The sequence below is a fragment of the Pinus tabuliformis genome, chromosome 9 (assembly GCF_031772625.1).
Source record: "Pinus tabuliformis cultivar Carrire ecotype Pingquan chromosome 9, CPIR1, whole genome shotgun sequence".
Classification (NCBI taxonomy): domain Eukaryota; kingdom Viridiplantae; phylum Streptophyta; class Pinopsida; order Pinales; family Pinaceae; genus Pinus; species Pinus tabuliformis.
In genome coordinates, this window is record NC_142307.1 from 948233953 (window position 1) to 948258543 (window position 24591).

Genomic DNA, 24591 nt, shown 5'->3' on the forward strand with positions numbered 1-24591 from the left:
AAAAAAATGAAAATTACAATACCTAATTTTTGAAATACATATTGAGGTGCATTTCAAACCCAAGTTAAATTGGTTTGTGGTATAATTATTTAGATTATCCAAATCTAAATTACATGTTGAAGTGTATATAAAACTGGTAAGTTTATCTTTCAAAATCCTAGCAAAAACATCTTGAGTTATTAAAAATATACTAAAAATCAACAACTACTATAAATCCAATAGCATTCTACCAAGAATCAATGACTACCATTATTCCAACCATCACAATAATAACAATAAAGCCTAAAGACAAAATCTACATCAAACATATAATGTTGTTTTATTCATGATAAAATTAAAGAAAAAATTCCTAAAATATAGAATTGGAAAATGATTCTATGAAACATACTTACAATCCATTGATATGAACTTTAAAGGACACCATGATCATTTGGCCCATCTTTTTGCATGGTTTAAACACATTTAATGTTCATCTAATACTGCTATCTCATAAACGTTTTGTGTAGTTGAAAATGTAATGGGCATTCTGACAACGTATAATGAATTTTTCTTCTTGATGCCATTCATCTACTCTCTTTACATGCTTCCCAGAAGTTATAGATATCAAGGTGTCAAATGAACAATTTTCATGGCTCTCTTCCCGAGCTTGTAGTTGGGGTTAGGGTATAACAAAGAAATCCCTAACCCGTATAGTTGATTCCTTAGTCAAGGCTGTCTAGCGCCAATTCTGCAATAAATGAACATGCAGTTTATATTTTTAAATTAATAATGGATCCCTCTGAAGACCAGTGGTCTAAAGTTGGGGAGTTGGGTGGAATATTTGCCTTTAAAGGATGTTATAATTATACTTTAAGAGATTTCCGTTACACCAAAACTCGCAGGTGTTAGTAAATAGACACATCGCTAGATTTAAGACACGGGGAGCATTGACCTTCTAAAATGCCATTAACGGGAAGCCAACAATCTCCCCCCAACGCGGGACCAGTGTGTTTCGAACTCGAGACCTCTGGCTTTGATAGCACTTGTTGGAGTCACCATTGTCATTACACCAAAAACTACAGAAACAGACACATCGCTAGATTTAAGCACATGCCATGAAACGCACGAGGAGCGTTAACCTTCTACACCGCCATTAACGGGGAGCCAACACAGTATACTAATACAAATTTTAGTAAAAAAATTATAATTATATTTTAATACATATTTTAGTGATTCAGTATACTATATTTATATTGTAATACAAATTTTAGTAATGCAGTATATTTTTAACTGCTTCTCATATTACCTGTTCTCCTCAAAACATAATTTTGGATGGAAAAATTTCAAACACTTTAGTATAATACGGTGGTGGAGGATATAAATTGTGGCCTCCTCTTTGTTCTCATTTTCCATGAATATACATTTGCAAAAAATACATTAATTTTTCATGAATATACATTTGCAGAAAATGAAAATAAAAACATGCTTTTCTCGATCCTTGAAGTATATGCAGTTTATCCTACTAACTATTCATTATTTATCATGGATATTTTGAACTAGCTATTGGCTCATTTTTTCACAAAATTTTTATTTTAATATAGATTAAAAAATCTAATCAATTTATTATGAATTATTTTTATTTTATTTTATTTTAGTTATATGTGATATGTATGTTATTTTTGATTTCAGGTTTATGTGATCCATATTACATTAAGAATAGTCTGTTTGGTAGAAATTATATAGGAGAAAATTTTTTCTTCTACTTTTTGAACCAACGAGTATGATTCATTATCAAAACCAGATAATAAATCACACCAACCGGTTCAAAACCAAGCAAAATATTTCCTATATATTTTAAAAAACTTTTCTTAATATATATTATTATTCACATATTTAACTATTAACATATATTATATTATAATTACATTTTATAAAATTATTTAATATATAATGATATATTTATGTTTAACACTGTTGATATAAAAATAGAAGGACAACTTTTACATTTCTGTAAGTGAACAATAGTGCGATGTTTTTACTTTGAATGGATATTAATATCATCATACATATTTTTTTTCGTAAAACACTAAGCTCTTTCTATTTTCAATTTGATCGGGGACAATGATGCAATCTACAAAGTCAACCCCTTTGTTCGAATAGAAGGCTTATGGGGTTTGTTAACCCCAAAAAATAAAAGAGATTCAATGGTGACAGATTCAATGGTGACAAGTTTACAATGGTCCGAATTTGCCTCCGCTTATATACTTTTGTAATATTTAATAAATCGAATTATGGCATTTTATATATATGTAATAAATTTTGGATTTTTGTTATGTAATGGTATAGTATAGTGTGATGTGTAACCATGTTTGTTTGTGATCAAAATTGAAATTTTGTTTATATTAATTAAAATAAAAATTAAAGAAAATAAAAATAAATCATATAAAATATTTAAATAACATTGGCTCATTAAAAAAATTGCACCTGAAAAAATTGGATCTCTCAACTCAGATTTCTAATTCACCAAATTTATAATAAAATTAAATATTTGTTTTCAATAAATTCAATTATATAGAATGAATATACATCCATCTAAAATTTCGAATTTCTCATTTGCCACATTCATAACACTAATGCTAAAATTAAAAATTTGTTTTCCATAAATTCAACTATATAGAATAAAGATGGATCCCACCATAGAAGGAAAGCTATGTAAAATGAAGATACATCCCACTATAGAAGAAAAACTAATTTGAATCATTTTTAAATTGGTGCAGATTATGTTTACACAGGGGTTATTTATTTAATATCTTTGAAAAGACCAAATTCAAATACATCTCATAGGAATGAAATAAGAGATTACCTATTTAGTAGAAATATACATATTTTTTGTGTTTGTGTAAGGCGGAAAAGAAATTAATTGTGTATAATTGATATAGTTTTATTAAATATATATATTTTTTGGGTTTGTGTAGGGCGGAAAAGAAATTAATTGTGTATAATTGATATAGTTTCTTGAGGATGAATCATAGTGGTTGGTTAGAAAACGGGTGGACAAATATGTCATTTACATCTAAAAATCTTCTCATAAATCTGAACTATGTTATGATGAAACGCATTGACAAATATGTGATTTACGTTTGAAAAATCTTCCCATAGATCTGAACTATGTTATGATGAAAGGCCTGGACAAATATGTGATTTACCTCGAAAAATCTTCTCATAAATCTGAACTATGTTATGATGAAACCCGTCAACAAATATGTGATTGGTTTGAAACGTGTCCACAAATATGTGATTTACGTTGAAAAATCTTCTCATAAATCTGAACTATGTTATGATGAAACATGTCAACGACAAATATGTGATTTACGTCGAAAAATCTTCACAGACTATGTTATGATTTCAAGACTCAGGTCAGTGCAATGCAAAGTGGCATATCACTTAAACAGTTTACATGTGAGTCCACTTAATGTCATGACAGAAACCCTAATACACATAACAACACAAGAATGTAAGCAATGTTGGCTCCCTTCAATCACCGACAGATCAGAAAAGATTGCACAACAAAGCTGAAAGGGATTGTTCATGAAATGTAAGATGAACTCAATACTTCAAAAATAAGATGGTGAGATCAGAGAGGATAATGCCTCTTCTGCTTGCTTAAGCTACAATTGATATGATATTAATATTATGTTGCGAGACCATTCAGAATTAGGATTTCCAAACTCCATGATCCTCCTCAGCTTCCGCTATTAGATACAGAACTCCTGCAATTAGCAGGATATGACTTTTGAGGAAAAGTACCCTTTGTGATTGAGACTGTGATGAACTGAAGTCCGATTCTTCAGGTCTGTACTGAATGGTGATTTTTAACTCTACTGCTCCTCCTGTAGCGGCTTCTCTGATAACCCTACCGAATGGAAACGTCTGTAGCGGCATGCACACTACACTTTTCAGATCCTTCCTTCCTTCCAATATCAAATGCCAAATGATAGAGGAGTTTGCGTCTGAGATTGAGGGCAAGATGAAGTGGGATCGGAACTGAGAGAGAAATTTATTAGTTGGAATTATGGGCGGGCCGTGTATTATTGAATTTTTTTTTATCAAGATGGCAGATTCCGGGAATATCTAAAACTCCTATAATTAATAATTAAAGTTAATTGTTTAATCTTACTAGAATCTTCAACCCAGATAAAAATGGCCATGGATACATAGGGCTCAGGAGAAGCAAAATAATTGCTGAATTTTTTAAAATCTGATATTTAGAATACAATATCAATTTTCTAAACGGCATAATCTGGGTTTATAAAGAGCTGAATTCATCATGATTTTAAATAATAGTTTCAGCTTCCTAGATACCTAGACTATGCAGATTACGAATAAACTAGGTTTCTAGAGAGCGGAATCCATTACCATTTTGAATAATAGATTCAGTTCCCTATAAACTCAGATTATGTAATTTGATTTAAAACTGATATTTAAAATCAAATTGTTAAGGAAACAATTGCAATTTCACTAACAATTTTGGTAGCCAAGTTTGAGTGCGACTTGCCGGAAGTCAATTTAATTTGCCTATCTTTCCGCAAAATAGCTAATTAAAATTTCAAAGTCAAAATTTTCGCCTTTGTTTGCAGTTACATTAACAATCAAAAGGCAAATTTATTTGCAGTTACATCAACAATCAAAAGGCAAATAAATTAAGTATATGGTGAATAAATTTTAATCAAAGTATATGGTGAATAAATTTTAATCATAGTAATAAATTAATTATTAATTAAACCTCGAGGATAGTTGGATTGGATAAAACGGATAGTTTAATGTATGCTTTCTTCATTGTTAAGTACCTTATCTATTCGGAAGTCACTATATCCAATCTCCTCCATACTCTCCCCATACCCTCCCCATACCCTTGGGGTTAGGCCCAGTGTGAATTATAGTAATGGGCCGCAACCATAATTCCCTGTTTAAAAAAAAATTAAACTCAATCACTACCATTTACACACAATATATCTGTAATTAGTAATGACAGAATGTAAACAACTACTGAACACATACATACATGGGGTTATGGAAGGGGATCTTCACGTCAGCAAGCCAGCCGCTCAGTTTTGGCTCCATTCCATCAGTGGAGATATGAAAGATTCTACACAGAGTTGAAAGGGGCTTTCCATGAAATGTAATGTGTAACTGATGAATTCCATACATTGCATCATCAAAAATAAGATCATGGGAACTCATCTGCCTGCCTGCCTGCTTGCTTAAGCTATAATCGACATTAATATCACTATCATGGTGTGAGACAATACTGAATTATTGTTGTTGCTTTCACACTCGATGATCCTCCTCAGCTTCTGTTTTTTTGAGATGTAGACCTAGTGCAGATGATTTTGAGGCAAACTTCCCTCTCTGATTCACATTGTGATGAGCTGAAGTCTGCCTCTTGTGATCTGTACCAAACGATGAGAAAAATTGTGGGAGGGACTGGGGGACAAAATGAGGTGGGATCAGAATTAAGATCCTGTAATGAAGAGAGAAATATGCCAGAAATGAAGAGGGGACCTTTTTTTCTCAGAGGAAAAAGAAATGGAGGGGAGCTATGAAGGTTTTCGAAGATGCTCAATTCGTGGGGTCAGTTCACAATTTAATCTCAAATGTGGGAGACACAGATCGCTGAGCGGGGGAAATATAGACGATGAAAATGTTCATTTCGTGGGGTGAGTTCACAACTTATTTGATCTCTTATTTGATCCCACACAGATCGGTGAGCGGCTGATGGATCAGGTTTATCGGAATTTGCTAAGTGGGTGAAGGAAGCGCCTCGGGGGAATCAACCGAAATAATACAGGATCATGAATCCTGCTCATGCTTATCCCAAATATGGCGTGGGTTCGGGGAGGCCAACACCCGTTGCAGCTGATGCCGATCGCGCCAGCCTAAGAGACCTCCCAATAAATGCATATTCAAGTTCAAAGAATCAGTTTGGCATCTTTCCACGTGTCTGTCTCTTTTATCAAAATCGTTCATTTCATTGAAACTCAAAGCCTCGACCTGGCATTGCATTTCCATATTCGGCGAGCTTTATTGCAGCCGGTCCGCGCAGTGAGTGTCGTTTAAATGGTATGGCATCTTTCCGCATGTCTCCATCTATGATACCGCATTTTTCCGCATGTCTCCATCTCTTAATCCCAGGTGGCATTGTATTTCCACATTCGGCAAGCTTTATTGCAGCAGGCTCGCGATACAGTAAGTGTCGTTTAAATGACATGGCATCTTTCCGCGTCTCTCAATCTTTTAAATCGGTGGGTGTCGTTTAAATGATATGGTATCTTTTATGATTTTAGATTCTGGTAGTACTCAGTTGATGATGAATTTGTATTTTAAATTAATCACATTATTCAGATTTTATTGAAGTTTTATTTAAGGCTGTTTACTTTCAGGATAAAAGTGAAAAAAGTTTCAATAGCAAACATGCATTCGATTAAGAGTTAGCCGTCAGGAAATTAGCTGTTAAGAATTAATTATATCCGAAAAACAAATTCATCATATAATTGACACTGTAATCATTATATATCAATCTAGTTACTAAATTTTTTGAAATATATATCAATCTAGTTACTAAATTTTTTGAAATGTGATGTATTTGGTGATACATTTTTGTAATTTGATTTTTGGGTGGATGTTCATGTGTTGCATCTCTTAAAAGTGAAATTATGATAAAATCTAATTTAACCATATCTTGAATTCACTACCGAGGATAACATGCATAGAAGTTAATTTCCATTTAACATGTATTTTGTCAATATTATGTCCAGGATAATTTAAATTTCATTTGATGAAATGTCTATCTGTACCAATTTATCATTCTCAACTTGTTTTTCCATATTTTCTTGACATGTTAGTTAATCTATGCATTTTTCCTATGTTTGAATTTCTCAATTTTGGTGTTTGTTACCCCTCATGTTGTATGAGGCCTAGATCCTTGCCCATGCAGAATATGTATAGTGAACGTTGGCTTGGTGTTAATTTGTTGCTACTTTTGATACCTTTTTTGCATTGTAGATTACATCATAAGTCATAGTGGCACATGTGATACTTTTGGAGCCTTCATGCATGATCGTTTGTTGGAGGGACATCTAACATTTCCATAGGAAGTTATATATGTGAGGGCATGCCACATCACCATGAGAGAGATTGGCATGAGCACCTTGTCTTCTTGACTCATAATTGATCTTACATTACCACATCACATCATACTGGTGGATAGGGCATTAGAGGAGAGCATTGAAAGACTTAAACATGATCAAGACATGCACACTTGCACTCTGGCAAGAAGGCTTGGCATAAAAAGGGTTGGCATGAGGTGTACTCTACATAATAAGATGGAGTGGTGACCTGCCTCTTATGGACATGGGTAGGAGTGCTTTGAGAGAATGCCTTAGGCATGTTGCGCCAATAAGACTCACTTTTCTGTATGATAGACACTACATGAGTTATGTGAGTGCCTGTGTATGGAATACTCCAACTTGTTTCACATGGGATGTGCATAAGGTGAACTTGGGATAAGGTGAACTGAATGGGTTCAACACAAGGAACTTGACGAACATTACGTCTTGGGAAAGGCATCATGATGGATGGATGACTTAGAGTGCAAAAGACAAGGCTAAGTTGCGATCACGAGACTTAAAGCACATAGACAGGAAAGGAGGTGAAATTGTCACAACTCAAATGGACCAAACAATGCAATAGACAAGTTAGATCCATGTATTCCAAACGGGTGTGAAACTTCATACAAATAAAGTGTACATCTATATATTTGACATGAGTTGGGATGAACTAAGGCACGCAAGGGATGGATAAACAAGGAGATAAGAGGTTCATCATTGTGTGACTTCGGCACAATGCAACAACTTATGTTCCATTATAAAGACAATACTTGAGGCAACTTTTTGGAATGAAATGACTTCTTAGATGGGATGACTTCTAAAATGGAATGAATGTTGAGACAAAACAACAAAAAAACTTCTAGAATGATTTCTTGGATAGAATCAAGAATCGATTTTGAAATATGTTTAAGAAAGTCTGGAACACATAATCGTGTGAGCAAGGTTGTGGTGGGGGAGAGGGGCTTAGGGTTTACTTGTATGGAGTTGTTGAGTAGCTATAAGAAACATGCACCCTATCATTCTTGTATTATTGTAATGTATTGTTATAATGAGCAATCGGTTGAGCGATAGTCCCCTCATTGTATTTTGTATTACATAACATCTATATTTTGTATTACATAACATCTTGTATCATTTTTTTTAAGCAAGTATTAGGAATGCCCCGGTGTCATTTAAACATATTAGTGATGTCATTTCTATGTGTTGCATTATCATTTTTTAAGCGAGTGTTAAGAATGCCTTGTGTCATTTGAACATATCAGTTGTCATTTCTATGTGTTGCATGCATATTGTATATTTGTATTTAGATTAACAAATGAATTATTCTATAACAATAGTTCATTGTTATGAACTGAAGTCTGCTTCTTGTGATCTGTTCTGTACTAAATGATGAGAAAAATTGTGTGCGGAACACGGGGGCAAAATGAGCTGGGATCAGAATTAAGATGCTGTAATGAAGAGAAAAATACAAATATGCCAAAAAATGAAGAGGGTACGTATGAAGGTTTTCGAAGATGGACGATGAAGATGTTCATTTCGTGGGGTGAGTTCACAATTTAATCTCTAATGTGAGAGAGACAGATCGGTGGGCGCTGGGTGGAATTAGTGACCGGGATTGTTAAGTGGGTGAGGTAAGTGCCTCGGAATAATGCTTCGTAACCGGGATTTGTTAAGTGGGTGAAAGAAGTGCCTCCGGGGAAGGAATCGAAATAATACTTGTTGCTCATGCTTATCCCAAATATGCAGGTCAATGCGTGTGTTCGAATCGGGCGGGCAACACCCGTTGCAGCTGATCCCGCCTGCGTAAGAGATCTCCCAATAAATGCATATTCAAGTTCAAAGTATCAGTTGGCATCTTTCCGGGTGTCTCAATCTTTTTAACCCTAGGTGCATTGCTTTCTCCACAAATGACGTCAGCCTCGTGGAGGCATCTTTCTGTTAAATCCTAGGTGACATTGCATTTCCACATTCGGCAAGCTTTATCGCAGCAGGCCCGCAGCACAGTGAGTCTCGTTTAAATGATATGGCATCTTTCCGCGTGTCCCCATCTTTTTTAAATCCCAGGTGGCATTGCATTTCCACGTTCGGCGAGCTTTATTGCAGCAGGCTCGCAACCATTGATCAAATTTGAAGGCCAGTCTTATTTTCATCCAGAAGGGTATATATTCACTTAATCTTTTAGCGATGAAATGTTATAATAATAATGTATTTTTATTCACAACCGTATTTTAAATAATTTTTTCATAAAATATCTCCAAATAAATAATAAATAATGTGTTAAATCTTTAAAATTTTGAATTAAAACTAATACTAAAACATTTCTAAAATAAACTTAACTAAGCTATATTAAGCAAACACAAGTATAAATAGCAACTAACAAGGCATTAATTTAGTTAGATGTATAAAAGAACCATATTTGTTTTTGTACAGTTTAGGTGATATTTTTCATTCAATTTAGGTGAAACATTGTAATTATGAATTATTTGTGCGGCTAATATCATCGGTTTCATCTCAATATTTATAATTGTATGAAGAAAATATATGACTAATGTTTTGCTAAAAATGGTGAACAAATAACATTTATGTGTGTAATCATATTTACAATTTGCTCATGAATTTATGAAAGGTTCTAAAAATGTATATTGTGAGTTTAGGAAAAAAAAAAACTTCTTATTTAGGACCATCAAGATCTATTATATTAATAAACAAAAAAAAGTATGTTAATAAATTCAAAATAACATATATCTAATCACAATTTTTTTTAAATTCCATCAAACATATATTATCATCTTTTATTTTTACGAATAAAGATTTAAATTTAAAAAAAAAAGCATAGACCTATCGAAATAATTAAACAAATATTATAAATTTTCATACTAAAATTAAAAGGGAGGATGATGAACTTACAAAAACTAAGGACAAGGAGGTCAAATAGTTCACTACACCCACTAACAATCTCTTGATAATAAGAGCCACTAGACACAAGTTTACACAACAAATTTCAATTATCGAAAAATAATAGTTAGTACATGTTCACTCTTGCAAAACAAAACAACGAACTACAAAATTGAACCAGGATATGTATTGAACAATATATAAAGGGATTGACTACTCACAGTTGATAGTGACAACAAATCACTAAAGGCATTCTTGTTCCAACGCCAAAGACAATGTGCCCACAAAGAGCAGCCTAACTTTGGACTAGGATGAATCTCTGCTATTTAAACTTATGGGTAGATTGATTTTTTCACCTTTGTCATGAGGATGAACCACATTAGATGGTTCAAAACATCGACCAAATTCCAATAATGTGATTAATCTGAAAGACAAATTCATCATATAGCATTATATATCAATATAATTACTAAATTTTTTGAAATGTGATGTATTTGATGATATAGGTTTATAATTTGATTTTTGGGTGAATGTTCATGTGTTGCATACCTTAAAAGTGAAATTATGATAAAATCTAATTTAACCATATCTCCAATTCACCGCCAAGGATAACATGCATAGAAGTTAATTTCCCTTTAGCATGTATTTTGTCAATATTATGTCCAAAATAATTTAAAGTTCATTTGATAAAAATATCTATCTTTACTAATTTATCATTCTCAACTTGCCTTTCCATATTTTCTTGACATGTTAGTTAATCAATGCATTTTTCTTATGTTTGAATTTCTCAAATTTGGTGTTTGTTACCCCTCATGTTATATGAGGCCTTGATCCTTACCCATGCAGACTATGTATAGTGAATGTTGGCTTGTTGTCAATTTCTTGTTACTTTTGATATCATAGTTGCATTGTATATTATATCATGAGTCATAGTGGCACATACAATACTTTTGGAGCATTCATGCATGATCATTTGTTGGAGGTACATCTAACATTTCCCTAGGAAGTGACATATGTGGGGGCATGCCACATCACCACAGGAGACATTTTCATGAGCAACTTGTCTTCTTGACTCATAATTTATCTTACACATCACATCATACTAGGGAAATGTTTGGATAAGGAATTGGAGGATAACGTTGCAAGACTTACACATGATCAAGACATGCACACTTGCACTCTGGCAAGAAGGGTTGGCATGAGGTCCACTCTACATAATGAGATGGAATGGTGACCTGCCCCTTATGGACATTGGTAGGAGTGCTTTGCGAATATGCCTTAGGCATATTGCGCCAATAGGACTCACTCTTCTGTATGATAGACATTACACGAGTTATGTGAGTGCCTATGTATGGAATACACCAACTTGATTCACATGAGATGTGCATAGGTTGAACTTCGGATAAGGCAAGTTGAAAGGATTCAACACAAGGAACTTGACGAACATTATGTCTTGGGAAAGGCATCATGATGGATAGATGACTTAGGGTGCAAAAGACAAGGCTGACTTGTGATCAGGTGACTTAAAGCACATAGATAAGAAATGAGGTGGAATTGTCACAACTCAAATGGACCAAACAATGTGATAGACAAGTTGGATCCATGTATTCCAAAGGGGTGTGAAACTTCATATAAATAGAGTGTACATCTATATATTTGGCATGAGTGGGGATCAACTAAGGGCCACAAGGGATGAATGAGCAAGGAGATAAGAGGTTCATCATTGTGTGACTTCGGCACAATGCAACAACTTGTGCTATGTTGTAAAGACAATACTTGAAGCGACTTTTTGGAATGAAATGACTTCTAGAATGGAATGAATGTTGAGATAAAACAATATATGGAATGATTCCTTGGATGGAATTAGTGATCAATTTTGAAATGTGTTTGAGACAATTCTGGGAAATAGAGTTGTGTGAGGAAGCATGTGGGAGGTTTTAGGGAGCTACGAGAGGCATGCACCCTATCATTCTTTTATTGATGTAATGAGTGATGGGTTGAGGCGTACTCCCCTCATTGTATCTTGTATCATTGTATTCTATAACATCTTGTATAATTTTTCTGAGAAAGCATTAAGAATGCCTCAGTGTCATTTGAACATATCATTTACGTCATTTCTATTTGTTGCATTGTTATGAAACCAGCTCACAAAAAAGATAGAAAAGATAGATCAACGCCTTAAAAATTAGCCTCTTCGAGCGGGAAACCTCCTTTACATTACACAAATAACAATTCTTCGATGATACAAATGACAAGACCTCCTTTCTATATATAGGAATCTAAGGGGTCATAATGTAATTAGAGTCAACATAACGATAATAATGTAAGGGCACAACAATAACAATAGTGGGCTTCTATGGGGCACAATAATAACTATATGGGGACTACATGGGCACACCAATATAATAACGAGGTTGCACTAAAAACAGTAATGGGTTACACTAGTAGTATAGGGACCTAACATGCCCCTCTCGTTCAAAAAGTGTTGTCCTCAACACTCGAGTAGTTTTGGATGCTTCTCTAGAAAATTCTCGTCCTCCCATGTGGAATCTTCAGTGGGTAAGTTCTTTCACTTCATGAGATACTCTTAAATTGATTGATTTTGTAGCTATCGGGTTCTTCTTTCTGTGAATGCTTCAAGTTCCAATATGATTTTTCCTTCCTCATCAAGTTATGACAATATTGTTTGAACTGGGAGCTTGTCACTTATAAACTTCTTTAACCATGAAACATGGAAAAGTGAGGGCACTTGGGAAGATGCAGGAAGTTCCAATTTGTAAGCCATAGTACCAATCTTTTGCAATGCCTTGTAAGGACCATAGTACTTTGGTGATAGTTTATTATCCTTCTTAGCATGCTTGAGGGACATCTGTTTTTAGGTTACATTCATAAAATACCTAGTAACCTATATCAAAACTTATTTCGTTGCGATGTTGATTTGCCTATTGGTTTAGTCGATTCTGTGCCAAAGTGAAGTTATCCTTTAAGAGTTGGAGAACTTATTGTTGTTGAGGGTCTACCTTAACACCTTCATGAGATACACTATGATCCAAGTATTCCACCTCTTGTACTCCAAAGAAACATTTGGAGGTTTTTTCATATATAATAATTTCTCGTCCAATAGTATGAGCACTCTATTAACATGTTGAACATGATCCTTCCAAGACTTGATGTAGATTAGTATATCATCAAAAAATACTAACACAAATTTTCTAAGAAAGGTTTTGAAAAGGGAATTCATCAAACCTTGGAATGTAGAAGGTGCATTGGTAAGACCAAAAGGCATGACCAAAAATTCATAATGACCCTCATGAGCTATAAATGTTGTTTTTAGAATGCCTTGAGTCTTCATTATGATTTGATGATATCTTGCATGAAGGTCCAACTTGCTGAAGTAAATTTCTCTGTGCAGTTCTTCCAATAATTCATCAATGAGAGGAATGGGAAAGTTATCTCTAATTGTGAGCTTGTTAAGCTCTTTATGATCCAGACACATGCACCATGATCCATCCTTCTTGTGCACCAATAATACTGGAGCAGAGAAAGAAGTTTGACGAGGTTGAATTATACCAGCCTCTAGCATTTCCGCAACCATACGTTCCATTTCACTCTTTTGTGCAAAGGGATATCTGTAAGGCCTATTGATTGGAGGAACAATTCCTGGAAAATGAATGGCATGATCCTAATCACAAATAGGTGGGAGGCCTTTGGGAGTCTCAAATACCTTGGAATGATTGTCCAAGACCTTTTGGAGATCTAGAGAAATAGATGATTTTGATGTCGGAACCTCTAGCGAACATAATTGTGCACTTACGCCATGTTGTTATTCATTTAGAAGCTTTTTCATGCTGTTAGAGCTGATTATCTTTCTTGGTTTCCCTGCGATACCCATTAATTCAACTTCCTTTCTTTTTGAAAAAAAAATTCAAGAAGAGTTCTTGAAGATTAAAAGTTATTGTATCCAAAGTTTGTAGCCATTGACTCCTAGTACAAAATCAACACCACCCATTGGAATGGAAAGCATTGGACTATTCAAAATATATTCTCCCATGGATAACTTGATATTTTGGCACTTTCGAGAGAAATTTATGGTTCTTCCATTTGTAACCATCACTTGACACTCTGGTGTTGGATATAGGAAGCAATTCAATTCCTTCGCTATCTTACAATGAATAAAATTATGGGTACTTCTAGAATCAATCAACACTATTACATTTTTCTTCCTGATATGTCCTTCTATCCTGATAGTTTGAGGATTGGTAATTCCTACAAATGCATAACAATATATGGTCAGATTTATTTCTTGATGCTCTATGTGATCTTTCACTTCTTGAACCTTTTTCTTATTGATATGTCCTTCTATCTTGAGAGTTTGAGGTGTGGTAATTCTTGCCAATGCTTTACAAGATATGATCGGGTTCATATCTTCTTTCTCTGGGTTTGGATCCTAGTGTATATCCTCTTCTTTTGATGTTCCTTGATCCTTTTCTTCCTCCTCTTCACAATCTATGTAAAATAATTTCTTCTCAGCACACTTATGACCTTTAGTGTATTTGCTATCACAAATGTAACAAAACCCTTTTTCTCTTTATTCTTCCAATTGATGTGGTGTAAACCTTGTAGGTTGTGGAAGGCTAGGAGAAAAAACACTTCCATATTTATAGTTGTGAGTGGTATAATTCCTTGTTTCCATAATTATTCCTTCAATTTTTCTTGCCAACCTGAATGCCTTCTCGAATGAATCAGGTTCCCAAAGACAAACCTCATGTTGAATGTTATCCTTTAAAGTCCCTATGAAGACATAATTCCTTTGCTTCTCTAGAATATCATTTACCCTTATATTCAATTTTTGGAAGTCCTCAATGTGCTTTTCCATTGAACCATTTTGTTTGAGATTTATCAACTAGCTAAAGAAGGTGCTTCTCTTTGTATCCTCATAATGTTATATCATTTCCTCTGTGAAAGTTAACCAAGTGACAAGTGGTTTACGAGAACAAAGCCCTTTATACCATAAAAATTGATTCGATTCTAAATACAAATATGCAATACGTACCTTTTTTAACATTTGTACATCATGTAGATCAAAATATTGTTCCATCTGTAGTATCCAATTTACCGGATCCTTGCCATCAAACTTCCTCATATCGCCTTTTCTTGATTTTAGGAGCTCGATCTTGAAACAACTGTAACTATGTAATTTCTGAACTCCAAGGTCTAACATTGCTACCAACAGTAGCCCTCTACGTCCTCTTTCCAATTCCACCAATCTGATCGAAATTGGATTCTCCAAGAAAGAGTTATGCTCAATCTCCCAACATGGCATGCTTATATACTTTTTTAGTAGAGCAAACTTGTACGAAGTGCCACGTCCAATTGTTTCAACCTTCAAACCTGAAAACAATACACAACAAACTATAGTCTGTCCTCTTTCTGTAGATTCTTATGAAAATTCAATCTGATTCATAGAGAGAAAGGTATGACGATTTTCCCTAGGTCACCTGTTTGGGATGTAATTTAGGAGCCTGCAGAAATCCTAAATGTTTTGGACTGTATCTCCGAAAATATAGTGGAACAAGATCTAAAATTTGGGCCTAAGCTTCACCACTATTTTATCTCAAATGGGGTTTAATTTCAAAGTCTTAAACTTTGTAGAAAACAAATTATAGCGAAAATTCCATGATGATCTGTTTGAGATGGAATTTTGGATCTTGCAAATATCTTGACTTCCTCAGTTCATATCTCCAAAAATATAGCGAGACAAGATTTGAAATTCAAGCCCGAGCTTTAGAACGATTTCGTCTCAAATGGGTTTTTTTTTTTTTTTTTAGCTTTTAAAACTTCGTAGAAAAAAATATATCGAAAATTCCATGATGGCCTACTTGGAAAAATGAAACCCTAGAATCCAAAGCTTTGATACCAAATATTATGAAACTAGCTCACAAAAAGATAGAAAAGATAGATCAACGCCTTAGAAATCAGCCTCTTTGAGTGGGTAACCTCCTTTCCATTACACAAATGAACAATTCTTCGATGATACAAATGACAAGGCCCCCTTTCTATATATAGGAGTCTAAGGGGTCATAATGTAATCAAAGCTGACATAAAAATAATAATGTAAGGGCACAAAAATAACAATAGTGGGCTTCTATGGGGCACAATAATAACAATATGGGGACTACATGGGAACAACAATATAATAAGGGGGTTGCACTAATAAAAATAAAGGGTTACACTAGTAGTATAGGGACCTAACATGTAGTAGTATAGGGACCTAACATGCATGCATATTGTATACTTGTGTTTAGATTTAATAAATGAACTATTATTTTTGTAAGTGTAAATGTATACTTCTAATGTTTCATGGTATGGAATAGTCGTGCATGCACCTAGACTTCATTCTAAGTTGAAGTGGGTGACTTAGCATGTGTAGTTGAATGCATAGTTATGGGTACACCTTGTGTGGAAATGTGTACTCTTCTTGGAGTAGACACAACTTGGTTAGTTGTTGCAACTGAAACAAGGAAATGTGGCATGATAGTAGGTGTGGAATGAATTGGGTGGCCCAAGTTGAGAAAAATTCTAGGTTGGTTATAGGTCCATTACATTCAGTATTAATACAATTTTGGGATTGATCATGCAAAAAGTTGGGTGTTCCATTGTGTAAGAAAAGAGCACAAAGAAAAGCATAAGACTATGAATAATTTGAGCTATTTGGACAAGATAGGTGTCCAATTTTTTAGCATGTCTAAGAAAAACATTGTAGAGTTTAGGTCTTAGAATTGCGCAAGACAGTTCGGGTGCACTTCATCAAGATATATATGCACTGATGTATGAGTTTATTAATATTTCTACTAAATGAATTTGAAGTGTGGTATACTTTTTATGAGTTATGGTATAGTTCACATGAAGTTAGGAAATGACAATGGGATGACATGTTCATTGGTTGAGCGTGGGCCTAGATCTTCGCATAGAAGATAGTCAATGGGGGTATAGAAAAATTGTGGAAGGTGACTTGAGTTAGCTACAAGGAAGGTTTGAGACTTGAATGACTGTTGAAGTGAATTAATCATGGGATTGATCTTCAGTCATAGAAAAATTCACAATACATAATTATTTTGTGAAAAGAAGGTGGTTGAGATGAGTTTTTGTGGATGATTGTTGGTTTGGATGATTTAAGGATCTTGGTAGCAAGTAGACTTCAAAAAGACATGTGGAAAAGGGTGTTGTCATGCAAGATATGTTTGTTTCATTTTTTTTTTTACATTTCCTTATTGTTATGAAGGATCTTGGAGGGGAAGATGAGTGACTTGGAGAAGCCCAAGTGTAACCACATTTGGAAAACTTGGGATCAACCCAGGTATTGTCAAATACAAAGGAGACATTCGATATTTTTGGATCCCTTGACATGGGTGGGTGTTTAAATAGGAGCTTGAGATGAATCCCTTGGATGGTTTTGTTAGTGGGTTTGGGAAGAATTGTTTTGTAATTCATGGAGGTGGCATAAGTAGTTGTGTATCTCTTTGATGAAGCATGGATGGCTCACTTCTTTGAAGAAGGAAATGGATATGCCAAGTTGGTGAAAGAGGAAATGATATATAGGTTTCTTGGTGCACGAGTGCCTCAGATAGATCTGTTGGCTCGTGATATTACTTAACAACTATGATGAAGACCAAAGTATGGAATGCTTAAATTGATAGGGAAAGGAATTTATGTTCTAGGTGATAGATGGAGGTAGAGAAGATGGAGACAAAGAAAGACTTGGATGGTTGATATATATAGGAAGAACATAGACCAAGAAACTTGAGTGATGTTTTCTTTCCTTTGGAATGGGACAATGGACAGGGTAGAAAATTCCTTGGGGAGATTTCCAACTGACAAATGACTTAGAAATAAAAACCTCCATTTGTTGAAGTCATAGGATAAGGCATAGAGTTATTTGGGTGGATCCTTAAAATTGGAATTATTTGGATAAAATTTTGATGCAAATGATGATGTGTGTAGGTGACCTACATTTAGAATTTCAGTTGCGAAGAGGTGACTCAGTAGTAGGAGGTGACTTGAGGACTTGCCTTAACTTGGAGGATCACATTGATATATTGGTTTGCAACATATAGAGATCACATGGGCATGGGAATTTCTCATGGATTGGGAAGCATGGTTGGATGGTACTCAACCATGTCTAGAAGTGCAAAATTGCACTTCATGACATGGTCAAAAGATGGAAGCATTGGTGCAAATGTAGTTTGGACATAAGATTTGAGGAAAATAGAACATCCCATATTTAAGAATGTGTACAAAGGGTTATCCAATCTATATTATATTATTTTTCATCCATATTGATTCTTTCAAAGTGGAAAAAGTGGACGAATTAACTCATAGGACCATTTTTATGGATGGGTCCCAGTTTGGTGAATTAGGTTTTGGAACCTTCCAGAAGTAGTTTGAGGCATTTAACAATGTTTTTTGGGGGTAATTTTTTTCTACTTGAGTGCCATATATCACTATTATGCACACAAATAAATTTTGAACAATGCAAGAATAATCTCAATTGTATTCGGTATGCAAAAGATATGTCACCTGAAAGTTGACCTTCTTATTTTGACCACTATGATTTGAGAGGATAGGACATCAATGCCCATTATTCAATGAAAATGGAACTACAACAAAACATGTCGTTATCACCAAAAATAGCACTGCAATTCAGTGTTTTTGAGCTTGCATATTAGCTTCAATTGGTGGTGCAAAACCCAACGCAACTTTGCATCTTCACTAGGGCATCGGAAATACAGATAGTGATAGCACCTGTTAGGTCCCTATAATACTAGCGATTACCCCATTACTATTGCAATTATATCCTTATTAATATTGTTGTGCCCCTATTGTCCCCATATTGTTATTACTGTGCCCCATAGAATCCCTCTATTGTTATTTTTGTGCCTTTATATTATTATTGTTAGGTCGGCTGGGTTATATTGTGACTCCTTAGACTCCTATATATAGAAAGGAGGTTTTTTCATTTGAATCGTCAAAGAATCATTAATTTGTGTAATTTAAAGGAGGTTACCCCTCAAAGAGGCTGAATTCTAAGTCATTGATCTATATTTTCTATCCTTTTGTGAGCTAGTTTCATAACATTGGTATCAGAGCTTTGGATTCTAGGGTTTCGCTGCTCCAAATAGGTCATCGTGGCATTTTCACTATAACCTTTTTTCTGCGATGTTTCATAAGTGAGAAAAAAACCCATTTGAGATGAAATCGCACTGAACCTTGGGTTCGAATTTCCAAGCTTTTCGCACTATATTTGCGGAGATATGATCTGAGGAAGTTGGTCTTTTTGCAAACTCCTGAATTACATTCCAAACAAGTGACCTGCGGAAAATCGTCATAACTTTCTCTCTAAGCATCGGATTGAAGTTTTGTCAGAAGGTACAGAAAGAGGATGGACTGTAGTTTCCTGTATATCTTTTTTAGAGCCAAAGGTTGAAACAGGGACACATGGCATGTCATACAAGTTCGCTCTACTGAACTAGTCTATAATCAAGTCACTGTGGGAGATTTGGAATAACTCTTCCTTGGAGAATCCAATTTGGATTAGACTGGTGGCATTGGAAAGAGGACACAGAGGGCTATTGCAGGTCACAGTTTAAGAACTGGATGATCCAGAATTATAGAGATACATCAAAGGAAATATCGAGCTCCTACAAAGTGAAAAAAGGTGTGTAGATTTTTTTAAATTTTTGTTTAAGCTTGGTTTGAAAAATTATTTTGAAGGAATTCAAAGGGAATAGTAGAGAATTATTATTGGTAACTGATGCCGCGAGGAAAGAAAATGCAAACACCTAGTAAGCAACCTGAAAGCTCTAGCATGACTCATGAGGAAGAGGAAGAAATGCTACATGATATATCAAAATTACAAGACCAAGTGCAACAAATGTCACTCTCACAAAAGCTAACAGAAGCTAAGATAAATAGTGTGGAATCTAAGATAAAGGGTGCGGAAGCTAAGATGGACGATTTGAAGATAGATTCGAAGACAGATTTGAAGAGAGACATGGCAGATTTGAAGACCGATTTGACGACAGACATGGCAGATTTGAAGACAGATTTGACAAATTTTCTACAAGAAATACTTACAAATGGTGAAAGGGTAGTAAAGGAAAATCATGATGCAAACAAAAGAAATCTTAATCATGATTTCATAGACTCTAATGTTGGATCGAAGACCCACCATATTCCAAAAATTGATATGAGGAAGTTTGATGGCAAGGATCTCGCAACATGGATATTACAGATGGAGCAATTTTTCAATCTCAATAATGTGCAAAACAAACAAAACGTACGTATTGCAACTTTATATTTTGAACCAAATCAGTTTGTATGGTATCAATGGCTTTGCTCTTGTAAAAAAATGATCACTTGGGTAATTTTTACGAAAGAATTGACAACACATTATGAGGATACAAAATGAAACATTTTTTGTAGCCAATTGATAAGTCTCAAACAAAAGGGTTCAATAACGGAGCACATTGAAGAGTTCCAAAAATTGAACATAAGGGTAAAAAATATTCCAGAGGAGCATAAGATTGATGTGTTCATAGGGACTTTAAAGGATAATATCCAACATGATGTTCACCTTTGGGAACTTGATTCATTAGAGAAGGCATTCAAGTTAGCAAGAAAAATGGAAAGAAAAATTATGGAAACCAAGAAGCATACCACTCACAACTATAAAGATGGAAGTGTTGTTGCCCCTAGTCTTCCACAACCTATAAGGTTGACACCACAAAAATTGGAAGAAAAAAGAGCAAAAGGGCTTTGTTATAGTTGTGACAGCAAATACACTAAAGGTCATAAGTGTGATGAGAATAAATTAATTCTACATAGATTGTGAAGAGGAAGAAGAAAAGGAGCAAGAAAGGTCAAAAGAAGAGGATATACTCCAAGAAAAAAGCCTAGATAAAGAAGAAATGAATCCGACCATATCTTGTAATGCATTGGCAGGAATTACCACTCCTCAAACCATCAAGATAGAAGGACAAATCAAGAAGAAAAAGGTAATAGTGTTTATTGATTCAGGAAGTACCCACAATTTTATTCATTGTAAGGTAGCAAAAGAATTGAATTGCTTCCTATATCTAGCACCAGAGTGTCAATTAATGGTTGCAAATGGAGGAACAATAAATTGCTCTGGAAAGTGCCATAATATCAAGCTATCCATGGGAGAATATGTATTGACTAGCCCAATGCTTTCCATTCCAATGGGAGGTGCTGATGTTGTACTAGGAGTCCAATGGCTACAATCCTTCGGTACAATAGCTTTTAATTTTCAAGAACTTTTCATGAAATTTTCTGTCGAAGGAAAGGAAGTTGAATTATGGGGTATTGCAGGGAAACCGGGAAAGATAATCAGCTCTAACGGTATGACAAAGTTTCTAAAAAAGGAACAAAGAGGTGTAATTGCACAATTATGTACGCTAGATGTTTCCACATCGAAATCATCTATTTCTCTAGATCTCCAAAAAGTCTTGGACAATCATTCAAAGGTATTTGAGACTCCCAAAGGTCTCCCACCTATTTGTGATCATGATCATGTGATTCATCTGATTCCAAGAAGTGTTCCTCCAAACATCAGGCCGTACAGATATCCCTATGCCTAAAAGAGTGAAATTGAACATATGGTTGCAGAAATGCTAGAGGCTAGTATAATTCAACCTAGTCAAAGTTCTTTCTCTTCCTCAGTAGTATTGGTGCATAAGAAGGATGGATCATGGGGCATGTGTCCGGATTATAGGGAGCTCAACAAGCTCACTATTAAAGATAAGTTTCCCATTCCTATCATTGATGAATTACTTGATGAATTGCATGGATAAATTTACTTCACCAAGTTGGATCTTCGTTCAGGATATCATCAAATCAGAATGAATACTGAAGACATTCCAAAACAACATTTAGAACTCATGAGGGTCATTATGAATTTTTGGTCATGCCTTTTGGCCTTACCAATGAACCTTCTACATTTCAAGGTTTGATGAATTCCATTTTCAAACCCTTCCTTAGAAAATTTGCGTTTGTATTTTTTGATGATATACTAATCTACAACAACTCTTGGAAGGATCATGTTGAACATGTTGACAAGGTGCTACAACTATTGGAGGAGAAACAATTATATGCAAAAAGATCCAAATGTTTCTTTGAAGTACAAGAGGTGGAATATCTGGGTCATATTGTATCTCATGAAGGAGTTAAGGTAGACCCTAGCAAAATTAAAGCTATTAAGGAATGGAAAATCCCCACATCCATAAAGCATCTGCGAGGATTTCTCAGGTTGACAGGGTATTATTGCAAGTTTGTTAAAAATTATGGGAGAATAGCAGCACCTGTAACAATATTATTGAAGAAAGATGCATTTTCATGGACTCCAGAAACAACAAAGGCCTTCGAACATCTTAAAGTGGTAATGTGTGTTGAGCCTCAGACCTGCACTTAGCCTCCTTTTCCTTTTCATTTCCCTCATTTGTCACTCATTTCCTCCATCAAATTGCTTAAATCATTGTATTTTAGGACTTTTACATGGTTTATTAATTATGCTAATGGTTGTGTTGTTGGATTAGAATTTTGGTTCAAGACCTGCACTTTCCACAGCTCACACAGGGTTTCCGCAGCTGATCCCAGTTTCCGCAGCTGATCCCGGTTTCTGCAGCTATTTTATTAAACGGCATGATCCAGGTGTCCTCCGGTCAAAAGAGCCACATGGGCAAGTGCGTGGAACCAAGGACATGGTGTGTGTCCTTCTAGCTCAGCCAAATCAGTTATAAACACCCATGGTCAACGAGGGGGCAACTACAGTCAACAAAGGTCATTGGCGGTGGCACGGCTCTGCATGTTCGGTTTTAGAGCACGTGAAGCACAGCTGGCCTCTTCCTCTGCCACGAAGATGATGGGGAACACGAATCCAACAGGAGATTTAATGCCCACCATGACCGTTGCCTAAATCCGTGGACTGTGCTAGATTACGTGTTTTTCACACAGCTGATAGAATAGCGTAGTTTGTGTTAAGTTAGTTTTGTTTTCTCTGCTATAAATAAAGCGTCTCTGAACGCTGATTAGTTAGCTGCTGATATGTAATTTTGAACCCCACTGTACTTTCTATTTTGCTACGTAATATATGAGAAGACTGTTCTCCATTTGAGCGTGTAATTGATCTTTAAGCTGGCTGGAGTAGGCAGAGGGCCCCTGTTTACTTAAGGCCTGTACAGTGCTTTTCATTTCTTGCATTTCTTCTTATCATTTCATGTATAATAGTTGTACATAATGCTTTTGATTGCTATGTTTTGATCATGTACAATAGCTGTATATAACTTTGAATTCTGCTCATTTATATTTCTGCACTTTTCCATGACTGATCAGTGTGTTTTTGCAGATTTCTTAGGTGCCCGGGACAATTTTCTTTCTACTCTTTTTGCAGCTAGTGGCATTTGTGATCGTCTTATCTAGACTGCTGATCTTTATTTTTGATTTCCATTAGTATCACTGCTTTAGTTTGCACTTTATTTTCTGCTCATAGCTTATCAAGTTGTTTATCTTTTAATGGCTCTTTTTATCATAATCAACTAACTTTTCGTGGAGCCAGAACATCACTTAAGTGCAGCTTGGTTATTTTGTTTAAGACTCACATTGCTAACTTGCTCATAACTCTTTCTTATATGATCAATCCAGCTGAAGGCAGAAAGGTTAAGGGAAAATTAAGTAGTGTGATTTGTCACTTAGATTGTACATTGCGTAAGATTTAATTGAAAAGTTAAAGTAGTTGTTCTTGTTTCTAATTGAGTTAATGCAGATATCATTTTCAATCTCATTTTTATTAGCAGTAGAGGTACTGGGCCAATGCCATTGGTCTTTTATTTGATGCCTTCATTTTTCCTTTAAGAGTTAATTTCATTTCAGTTGTTGTTCAAAGCTTTCTTGTAGATTACTTTTAAGTTTTAAGAAATCATCTAGAACTCATCACAATCACACACACTTCACTCACTTTATTTCATTTCCATCACATCACTGTAGGAGAAATAGATTTGAAAACAAAACTTAAAAAGTTAAAAATGACAAAAACTTAAGAAACAGTTGCCTAAGTACATACAGTACACATCACTTCATCAGCTTACGAGCCCCGGGTTGACATTTAAAAGTTGCAATTTAGACATCACTAAATTGACCAAACATTTTGGCGTCGTTGCCGGGGAAGTGAAATTAGGTAGCCAATTCTTAAAAAAAAAAAAAAAAAAAAAACAAGAAAATTTCAAGGAAGGAAAATTAATAACCTCTCAAAGTATGCTCTCCTCTTGCACCTAGAGTGATCTGGAGGATCAGAAAAGAGAAAGTTATTGGTTTAATAGTTTCTTGAGTATGCTCTCTTCTTGCACCTAGAGTGACCTGGAAGATCAGAAAGAGAATTATTACCCTGACTTGAAGAAAAATAAAAAATGACATGCATAGAGCAAGAGATTCTAGGGGAAGGTTTTTAGCTAGAGCCAAGAGTTCGATTTTTACAAGTCCA

At 35.0% G+C, this 24591-nt stretch overlaps 1 long non-coding RNA gene across 1 annotated transcript; it reads right to left on the reverse strand.

Moving 5' to 3' along the window:
• Window positions 1-3708: 3708 nt before the first annotated feature.
• LOC149151879 (uncharacterized) lies at window positions 3709-5918 on the reverse strand. The gene is made up of 2 exons (XR_016262563.1): window positions 5042-5918; window positions 3709-4942 (listed from the first exon to the last, which is right to left on the reverse strand). It is a non-coding gene; the product is annotated as an uncharacterized LOC149151879 (long non-coding RNA).
• Window positions 5919-24591: the final 18673 nt, after the last annotated feature.